Raw genomic sequence first — 10,519 nt, 5'->3', positions numbered from 1 at the left:
GCACAAGATAAAATAATAAAAAAGAATTCTCTTTTAGGGGACCTGGGCTGAGTTGCCAGCACCGATGTGGCAGGATTCAGATAACTGAATCCTGAGGGTGATCTGACCCCCTCTTTTGACTTCTTCGGTCTCCTGCCCACACGTGACACGCATACACCCAGACGCGCGCACGTGATTTAAAAGGAGAACTGGTGTCTACCTTGTGCCGGCTCCCACCCTGATCTTGGCACATGCTTGCAAGCCCAGCCCTCAGGACACTAAGGGAGGAGGATCATGAGTTTGTGGCTAGCCTGGGCTACAGAGACCCAGTCTCAAAAAGACACCACCACTACCACCAACACTAAAACTGAGATTGTGCTGTGCTGTGAAGTCACAGTGCCTGGGTTTCCATCTTGTCTCTGTCTTAGGATTGTAGAGAGGATGAAATAACACACACAGAAACCTCAGGACCATGCCCTACACAGCGTTCGTTCAGTTGTCTGAGCTGTAAGCATCCGTGCTTCTACAGATTCGACATTTTCCGGTCAGGGTCCCACTGTGTACCCCTGGCTCTTCTGCAACTCAGAGATCCCCCACCTCTGCTTAACAAGTTCTGAATTAAAGGAATGTGCCATTACACTGCACCTCATCTTGTTTCCTTTTTAAAAATACCTTTTTAATGTGTATTGAGTGTTTTGCCTGCTTGTATATCACAGAGGCCAGACGAGAGCATCAGATCCCCCAGAATTGGAGGTACAGGCCCCAGGTGCTGAGTCTCAGGGCCTAGGTCCTCTGGAAGAGCAGCCAGTGGTCCTAACAGTTGAGCTAGCCCTCCACTCCTCTTTTTGTCACTTGAGAGGGAAGATGATAGACAAATGTTGTAAATAAACCCGAGAGTTGGGCTATATAATGTTATTTGTTATTTACCCTATGATTATCACAGCAGTATTATCTAACCTGCCGTCACAAATAATAAGGCACAGACACCTGTTAGATTTTATAATTGCCTATTTACCTTGGGCCGGGCAGATATTTCTACCTAGGCTAACTCAATAACCTCACCATCTACCTCCTAGCCCCCCTTCCAATGCCATCCGCCTTAACCATTTCCATCCGGGCTGCCTTCCGTCCGTAATTCCAAGATGCTTGCTTGTAGTCTTCATCTGGGCCTTTTTACATCACTGTTGGAGCTCTTCCTCCTGGCCCATGTGGTTTCTTCATGCTAACCCATCCTGGTGTTGTCCTCCCTTCTCCCTTCCCCTCTGTCTCTCTCCCATGATTCTCCTGTCCCCTAAAGCCCAGGACCCTTAGCCACACCTACCCCATTCTGCCCTGCCCAGGTATAGGCCGCTTAATCAACCAATCAGGTATAATGTCGTAGGCAGGTTTACACAACAAGGATAGGTGTATCCAGGCAGCAACCAGATCTTGAGGGCCAGCATCAGAACAGTGTGCAAAAGACAAATTAGGATGATCCTTATCCTTTCCCTTCCTTTCTCCTCTCTTCCCACCTCTCCCCCTCTCCCTGAATACCATCCCTTTACATGCTCTAACAGTTCATCAATGGGGTAGACGTTGGCATGGTCCAACTCAAAGCCCTGGATCTGGCCCTGAGAGGTACCTGAGCTGGTCAGCTTGCCAGCTGTCCTGGACGTGAGCTCTCCAGGCCTCCCCGATCCTAATGCTGCAGCCAGCAAGGACAGAGCCAGCTCTCCCTCTTTCATGTCCCCAGGGCTGGCTCAGCCAGAACTCCAGCAGTTTGGGCCAGCTCTACTTTGCTGCTCAGGCAAGGTACAGGGCCTACTCTCCCGAGCGCTGCGGCAGTTAAGGTGCTGGGCCCACTTTCAAAACCGGTGAGGGACAGGACCAGTTCTCCCACTCTCATGACCTCAGGGGCCAGTTCTCCCAACTTCTGTAAGTGGTGAGAGACCAGGGGAACAGGGAAGGCCTCTCCTTGCCCACAGCAAGGCAGACGAATTTGGGGGCCAGGTCTCTTTTGGGGCTGGTTCATCCATGCCTCCACCACTAGGTTCGGTTCTACTGTTTAAAAAAAGCTTTTTTTTTTTTTTCTAGACAGGGATTCTCTGTGATCTTGGCTGTTCTGGACTCCCTTTGTAGACCAGGCTGGTCTACAGAGAGAGAGATCCGCCTGCCTCTGCTTCCCAGAGTGCTGGGATTAAAGTGTGCCACCACTTTCAGCCTTATAGCTTTTCTTCTCCAAGACTTTATAGTTAATCTTTCCCAAAAGTTTGCTCTCTTCCTTGCTTTCCCTCCCTCTCTCTTCCTCCCGCGCTTTACCACCGAGCTCTATTCTAGCTCTGGTTACCATTATAATTCTAACTGATACTCACCAAGTCAAATATAAACTCACACGTGGTTTTCCTCAACAAACAACCATGAAAGATTGTCAAAACCGAGCGGGTTGTGGCGGCACTCCCAACCCTGGAGGTAGAAGCTTGCAGATCTCTGTGAGTTGGGAGCCATTCTTGAGCCTCATCTGCATAGGGACACCCTGTCTCAAAAACAAGAAACAAAAATGTCAAAACAGGAGAAAAAATTGCTTGGAGTGAGCCACCAGATGGATTCCAATAATGACGACATGAAGTTTTAAAAAAAAAAAATCAGAACATGGGCTGGAGAGATGGCTCAGAGGTTAAGAGCACTGGCTGTTCCTCCAAAGGTCCTGAGTTCAATTCCCAGCAATTACATGGTGGCTTACAACCATCTATAAGCCCTCTTCTGAATACCGTATAAATAATAAATAATTAAATCTTAAAGAAAATAAAAATCAGAACATGACATCTGGAGGGCAAGGGTAATTGATTTCAAGGTTTGTCTGCTACTTATGGGGGTGAATAAATACCAACACACTGAACTAAAGAATTCCTATCTGCATCTCATAGCAAAGCAGTTCTAACTCAATAAAGTTTAGAGAAATACTGTTCAGACCTAGAAGATGCTGCTGCAAGACACAACTGGTTTACAAACGTGTGTGTGTGTGTCTCTGTGTGTGAACATCTTTCTTTTTTTTAAGATTTATTTATGTATTTATTGTATATGAGTGCTCTATCTGCATGTACACCTGCTTGCCAGAAGAGGGCCTCAGATCTCATTATAGATGGTCATGAGCCACCATGTGGGTGCTGGGAATTGAACTCAGGACCGCTGAGCCATCTCTCCAGCCTGCGGATGCACATGATTTGGATGGGACTGGTAATCCCGGGCTACAGGGTATGTGTGAATCCTGGCTGCTGTTGTTGTACCAGCAGTATGACACTGGGCAAGTGCCGGGAATCCCAGAGCATGCCAGTTCTCTTATCACTACCAAGAAAAGCAGATCTAACCTTAATGGGGAATCCTGAGAAGACTGTGTTTGCAATTAACAAAAGGACTAGTGCTGAGAGATCTCAGTCTTTAAAGTCCTAGATGGTCAGAAATTTTTGTTTGAAGTGTCTGCAAGAACAGAATGTTTTATCTGGAAGGCTTGGGTGACTTGGACAGAGGAGCACCCTGGCTTTCTAAGCCAGGTGTAGAGCTTCAGATAAGAAATTTCCAACCGCAGCATCCAACATTCATCTTCACATGGTAGTTTCCAAGGAAACAGGATCCTGAGCTCTCTCGATAGCTCAGGCCCCATGATAATCCCTTTACACAGCCTGGAGTGCTTTGAAGCCGTCAGAACACGGCTTCCGGACTGGAGAGCAGCGCAGCGGCACAGCGCTCACCTGGCAGGCTCACCCTAAGGGCTGATCCAAACCGAAACAAAGAGGAGAAGCCCGCCCCTTTTTCTTTCCGCTTTAACCTACCCTCCCCCCCCCCCCCCCTCCCCGCCAGACACAAATAATTTCCCCTCATCCGGTGTTCGGTGACACAGCCCATGGGGTTCCTACATTACGTAGTTTCCCTTGCAGGGAAGTGAGTGTGATCAGGCCAAGGAGTGTGATTTGTCAGACCCATTGTTAGTCTTCATTAGGCGTGTGTGTGTTATCCCTGGGATCACTGATTGTGTATACAAAATGTGTTCCCAACGCCTGGCATCTAAAAAGCACTCGAGAAATGAGGAAATTAGGGCGGTGGTGGGAGAATTGTTCAGTTGGTAAAGGGCCTGCCTTGCAAGTACGGAGAGCAGGAGTTTGATCTTCAGAACCTTCCTTTAAAGAGCCAGGTGTACCGGCACACACAGCCACACAGCTGGGAGGCGGAGACTGGCAGAACTCTGGCACTGACCCGCAGCCAGGTCGGCCTCCCTGGCAAATTCCAGGTCAGTGAAAAAGATCCTGACTCAGAACAAATTGCAAAGAGGGCGGAGGCTAGGGTGTTCCCTGTTCCGTTGGCAGAGTGCTGTCCAAGTACCCACGTAAAAGCTGGGAGCGGCCCACCAGCCTGCCATTCCAGTGCCTGGAGTCAGGATCCCAGGAGCTGGCTTGTTTAGCCTGAATCGGTGGCTCCAGGTTCAGAGAAGAGACCCTGTCTCCAAAACAGCTGGTGGAGAGTGAGTGAAGAAGAGCCTTGATGTTGGCCTCCAGCCTCCGCACTCACACACACACACACACATGGTCACGTGAGTGCACAAACGTATACACACGTGCACACAACAGAAAAATCAAGATGGGCTGGAGAGATGGCTCAGTGGTTAAGAGCACTGTCTGCTTTTCTGGAGGTTCTGAGTTCAATTCCTGGCAACCACATGGTGGCTCACAACCATCTATAATGTGATCTGATGCCCCCTTCTGGCCTGCAGGTCTTGTTGGAGTGCTTAAAAAAACAAAACAAAACAAAAGAAAACAACAAAAAAACCTTTTTTATTTGCATTTCTTTTATCTTTTCTCCCTACTCCATCCCAATCCCTTCCAGCACCCCAACACCAGGTAGAGAGAGAAAGCATTAGTGGGAGAGGGGTCACAGTTCTCTCAGCTGCTTCCTGCTGGTTACCTTTGTTGGGTTCCTTGGAGCCAGTCCAGTCCTCATTTCAACTTCTTGTCCAACTTCTTGTCTCAAAACAGCAACCAGGAGCAGCCTTGTTCTTTCTCTGATCCTCACTCTCTGGGCTCTGACATTTATCCCTCTCCAGAATCCTCAGATTTAAACTGTCTGTAGCTGGCAAAGAGCTCCTCTCAGAGCCTGCAGAGGCAAATGCAGCAGTATGAATCAGTCCCACATCCCACACCTGGGACCAAAACAAAAACATGTCTATACCCACTACATTTCCCCCCTTTCTGTTTAAAAAAGTGGCTTTTCTTTTACTATAAATGAAACTTGCCGTTGCTTTCTTAAAAGGAGATAATCAAGGAACCAAATCCTTTTGGATCAATAATTTCTTTTACAACCTGATGACTTGTGGCTGCTCTCTTCTGCGTCGATTCATATTTTTTTGCCGCTGAGTCTCAAGCTAAGTTCCTAAGAGCCAGAAGTTACCCAGACATTCTTACAGAGAACCCCGTGATGCCAGAAATGGCTACATTCACTTCTCTGGCAGAATCTACCCTATTTCTAAGCACCACCATATTAAGCTTTGAGGCTGCACTGAACATTTCAATATCTAGAACTTTTGGCAGCTACCGGGAAAGCTAATAGTGTTAATCTCTTAACCTGAGGCTGCTTCTCTGACAGCTCAGTTTGCTCAAGATTAACCTTTTTTCTCAAAATGGGCTTTTTGTCCTTAACCTTTCTGGCTTGTACAGCCAGCCTTCTGGTCCTCCTGGCTCCCAGCCTGCCCAGAGGCTGTGGGAACTTGACACCGAAAATGTGTGGAGCAGGGCTGGGTGGCAATTGTGGAGAATTCCGGCTCTTGGTTACCAGATATTCTTCCTTTGCCAGTGGCGCTTTTTGCTTTCTAAGCATTTCAGCCCCTACCCACAAATTTTCTAGTTGCAATGCCAACTCTGCAATCCTTTCCAAGTGATCAACCATTCACCTAACCTTCTTTAAAATGAAATGCAGGAAGACAATTAAACAAAACCAGAGAATCCCCTCTGGGAGTAAAGCAGGAATAAAACCAGTGGTAGCAGCCACAGTAAATCTTATGCTTGTATCTGGAAAGGTATATTCATCTCTCCATACCCTTCTGTCTCCTCTACAGCATTAGCCATTATTTTAAGACCCACGATGGGCGCCAAATGTTATTTAAATGAAATCCCAACCATTCTATTTTACCAGTGAAGACTCACGAGCCAGATGCTGGGGTGAAAACCTGCTAGCTCAGAGAGGCAGAGAAAGTAACCAACTGACCTTCCTTCTCAGCTCAGGTCCAGATGGAAAAAAACCCAAAAGACTCACTTAGCTCAGCTGACAGCTCAGGAGCAAAAGGCCAAAATAATCCAAGGCCAGAGGTTTGCTAGTTCAGAGCCCCAAAAGCCAGGGAGCTGAGGAACTGAAGCCTAAGCTAAAGCCAGAGTTTGAGCTAAAAGCTCTTTCTTCTCCATGCTGTCTTCTCCCACCCCAGGAAGGAAGGCAGGTCTGTTCAATAATGACCTTAGACAGACTTTCTAAATAGCTTTAGGCTGAGCTACAGGAAATCACTGATGCTGTGCAGGATGAGGTCAGTGTTACGGTCTTTTGCTGCTTGTTTTGTAGTGCGGAATCACCAGCAGGCTAAGAGTGCTGCTGGTGGCTGGAGAGTTTAGAGCACTGCCTGTAGCTGGGCATGGCGGCTCAAAGCTTTAATCCCAGCTCTCAGGGAGGCAAAGGCAGGCGGGTCTATGTGAGTTTAAGGCCAGCCTGGTCTACAAATCGAGTCAAGGACAGCCAAGGCTACACAGAGAAACCCTGTCTGGAAAAAAAATAAAAATAAAAAAGAGCACTGCCTGTTCTCCCAGAGCACCTGAGTTCAATTCCTGGCAACCACATGGTGGCTCACAACCATCTATAATGTGATCTGATATCCTCTTCCATCATGTAAGTGTATACGTAGATAGAGCATGCCTAATACATAAGATAAATAAATCTTACTGGTGGTAATGGAGCATGCTTGAATCTTAGTGTTCTGGTCTTCATCCCTAGGAAAAGACTATAAATGCAACCCAATTTTAAGTAAAATATTTATTGATTATTGCTAGCAGGACAATATCTAAGACAGACCTGAGGTTGCTGTGCGAAGACAGTGAGGGAACAATTTTTTAAAAATAATTTACGTATATTGGTGTTTTATGTGGTTTTGCCCGCATCCATGTTCGTTTGAGGGTGTCAGATCTTGAAGTTATAGACAGTTATGAGCTGCCATGTGGGTGCTGGGAATTGAACTGGGTGCTCTGAAAGAGCAGTCAGTGCTCTAAACAGCTGAGCCTTTGAGGGAAGAATTATTTATTTATTTATCTACTTATTTATGCAGTATTCTGCCTGCATGTGTGCCTACAGGCCAGAAGAGGGCACCAGATCTCATTATAGATGGTTATGAGCCACTAGCTGGTGGCTGGAAATTGAACTCAGGATCTTTGGAAGAACAACTAACTCATCAGCTCCTGGGAGGGAACAATTTTTAAAGGGAAAAACCACAAGACGACTTTGAATATCTTCACAAGCAAGCTAAAAGCTGTTTGCTCTGCCAAGAGTAAGTAGTCAGGGAAGAGCCAATAACCCCCTTATTTGCCCTGGATTTTCCAGGTAATCAACTTTTCTAAGCTAATATATACCTGCAATCTTAAATGATGTACTCTCCCATGCCCCGGCCCAGAATAATGCATATGTTATGATAATCCTTAGCTGGAAACAGAAAATAGGCCGAAAGCGGCCTCAGAAAGTGAATATCCACCGTCACTGCTGGAAGCAGCATTTGGACATAGCTTGAGAGTGAGTTTGTTATCTGGTCAGTTGAGCTCAGCTGGAGTCAGTGATTTAATCCCTTGTAAAACTCTGTTAAAGACTTCTGTAACATGTCCCTCATTCCTTCTCCCCATGCTTTCTGTGCAGTTCAGTGAATACAGGGCAGAACCCCTTTGTGACAGGACAATGGGTGACCAGGGACAGTGAAGTAGAGAACTCAGCCTCAGCTTACTCTTGGTTAAATGACACGGACGGAAATTGACTTCTGTCCTTAATGTGACATCAATACAGTTTTGGTGACTCGGGGCTTGTTTATCAATGCATCCAAACAGACACATTTTAGTGCCTCATGGGACGAATCTTTAGTATGTTAAAGCTGGTCAATAAAACATAGGATTTGACATGAAACTGTGGCTCATCATAATTACTAGGTTTTTTCCTTTCTGTTGTGTTGTATGTGCGGATGGTGTGCACACATAAATGTACAGGTGTGTGGGCCTGTGTGTGCATATTCAGAGGGTGCAGAATTTTGTCTTCTCCTGCTATCCATGTTAATACCTTGAGACAGGCTCTTTCACTGAGCCTGTCTAAAGTGGTGGGTCCCACCTGAATCTGCTCCCCACCATCTCTTTGCAGGCATGTGCAGCTGTGTTCAGCTTTTTTTTTTTTTTAAAGATTTATTCATTTTATGTATATGGGTGTTTTGCTTGCACGTATGTATGTGCACCATGGCTGTGACTAGAGGGCACCAGATCGTAGAGTTATAATGGGTTGTGAACCATCACATGGGTGCTGGGAACCAACCAAACCCAGCTTGTCTGCAAGGACCTCACGCTTGACTGCTAAGCTGTCTCTCCAGCTACCACACTCAGCTCTTTTTATCTGGTGTTGCTGGGATTAGAAGTCCGGTCTTCGTGCTTGCAGATCAAGGCTCTTACCCACTGGGCCATTGCCTTAGCTCTTACTTGTTTTGTTTTGTTGTTTTTGTTCTTCAGTCAGGGTGTCTCTGTGTAGCCTTGATTGTCCTGGAACTCACTCTGTAGCCCAGGTTGGCCTAGAACTCAGAGATCCGCCTACCTCTGCCTCCCGGTGCTGGGATCAAAGGTGTGGGTCACCGCTTTTGGCCCTTTGTTTTTGCTTTTTTGATACAGGGTCTCACTGCATATTCTTGGCTGGCCCAGAACTTTCTTTTTTTTTTTTTTTTATATGTATTTTTCATTAATTAATTAATTAATTAATTTTATGGGTGTGAACACAGTTTTCATGCACACCAGAAGAGGAAATCAGATTCCATTGCAGATGGTTGTGAGCCACCATGTGGTTGCTGGGAATTGAACTCAGGACCTCTAGAAGAATAGTCAGTGCTCTTAACCTCTGAGCCATCTCCCCGGCCCAGAACTTTCTATGGAGACCCAGTTTACCTTGAACTCACAGAGATCCACCTGCCTGTACCTCCCAGGTGCTGGGGTTAAAGATGCATGTCACCACGCTGGATTTTATTAGAATTTTAATAACCAGAACACAGGTTAGGCATAGTGGAGACACATGTAATCCCATCACTCACAAAACTGAGGCAGGAAGATGAAAAGTTCAAGGCCCCCCTAAGCTGAGTGAGTTCAAAGCCATCTTGGGCAGTTTATTGAGATCATGTCTCCACAGGGTTGGGGAGGAGCTGGGGTTATATAAGCATGGAAGAGTCCTTGTTTAGCATGATAAGTTTGTTTGTTTTCAGACAGGGTCTCATGTGGCCCATCCTGGCCTCTAACTTGCTGTGTAGCTAAGAATGACTTTGAAACTCCATCCTCCAGCCTTTACCTTCCAGGTGGTGGAATGAATCCCCACACCAGATTTGTTTTTGTGCTGCTAGAAGCTGAACTCAGGGTCTTTCTTTTTTTTTCCTCCTCCTTTTCTTTATCTTCCTCCTCTTTTTAAAAAAAAAAAAAATTTTTTTTTTTTTTTTTTGAGACAGGGTCTTGCTATGCAGTCCAGGCTGGCCTAGAACTCTCAGCCTCCCAGAAAATCCAAGGTCTTGTACATGCTGAGTAAGTGCTCTACCACGGTATTTACATTCCCAGCCTGAGCCTGCCCCTTTCTATACAAGGGAAAAAATACTTCAATCAGTGAATTCTAACCAAAAATAGAGATAGCTTTGCTTTTAATCCCAGCACTTGGTGCTACGGGTTCAGGGATAGCCTCAGACTGGTCACTCAAACACCAGACTCACATTGATGGAAGTTTATTGAACGCCGAACAAAGATTATGTCCCGGGGTCAGGGATATAATCTGGATTTGGGAGCCAGATTATGACAACAGTCTAAGGCAGGTTTTTTTTTTTATATGAAAAACCTAACCAGGTAACAACCCAGGGAATCAGGTGTGGGAAGCTGGTGGGGAAGGGGGAAGCATTACATCATTTTGATTAGCTAAACATAATTGATTTTTTTCCCCAAGTGTATTGTGTTATATCTAGGTAGCTAGACAAAGCACTTTAAGCTGATTGGCTGGGATTTAGGGTAGGGGAGCTCTTGGGGGCTTTCCAGCCTTCTGGGAGTAAAAAACACAGCAGGATGTTGTAGTCTTAAATCTAACAGAACATACATGTATCATCTATTGTTTTATTCTAAGCAGCAAGTATCAAACCGAACTATTGAATTGAATCCTGGTCTTAGGCACGTAGAGGCCTGAGAACTTGAACTTAATTTCACTTTATGATCAACATGGAGACAGGGAGGCAAAACGGCTTCTGAAATGCTAAAGGCTACAGTAGGTGTTAACAGAGGAG

This window comes from Psammomys obesus, unplaced genomic scaffold (genome assembly GCF_907164565.1).
Source record: "Psammomys obesus unplaced genomic scaffold, mPsaObe1.curated_primary_1811, whole genome shotgun sequence".
Lineage (NCBI taxonomy): Eukaryota > Metazoa > Chordata > Mammalia > Rodentia > Muridae > Psammomys > Psammomys obesus.
Note: the sequence above shows the minus strand (reverse complement) of the source record.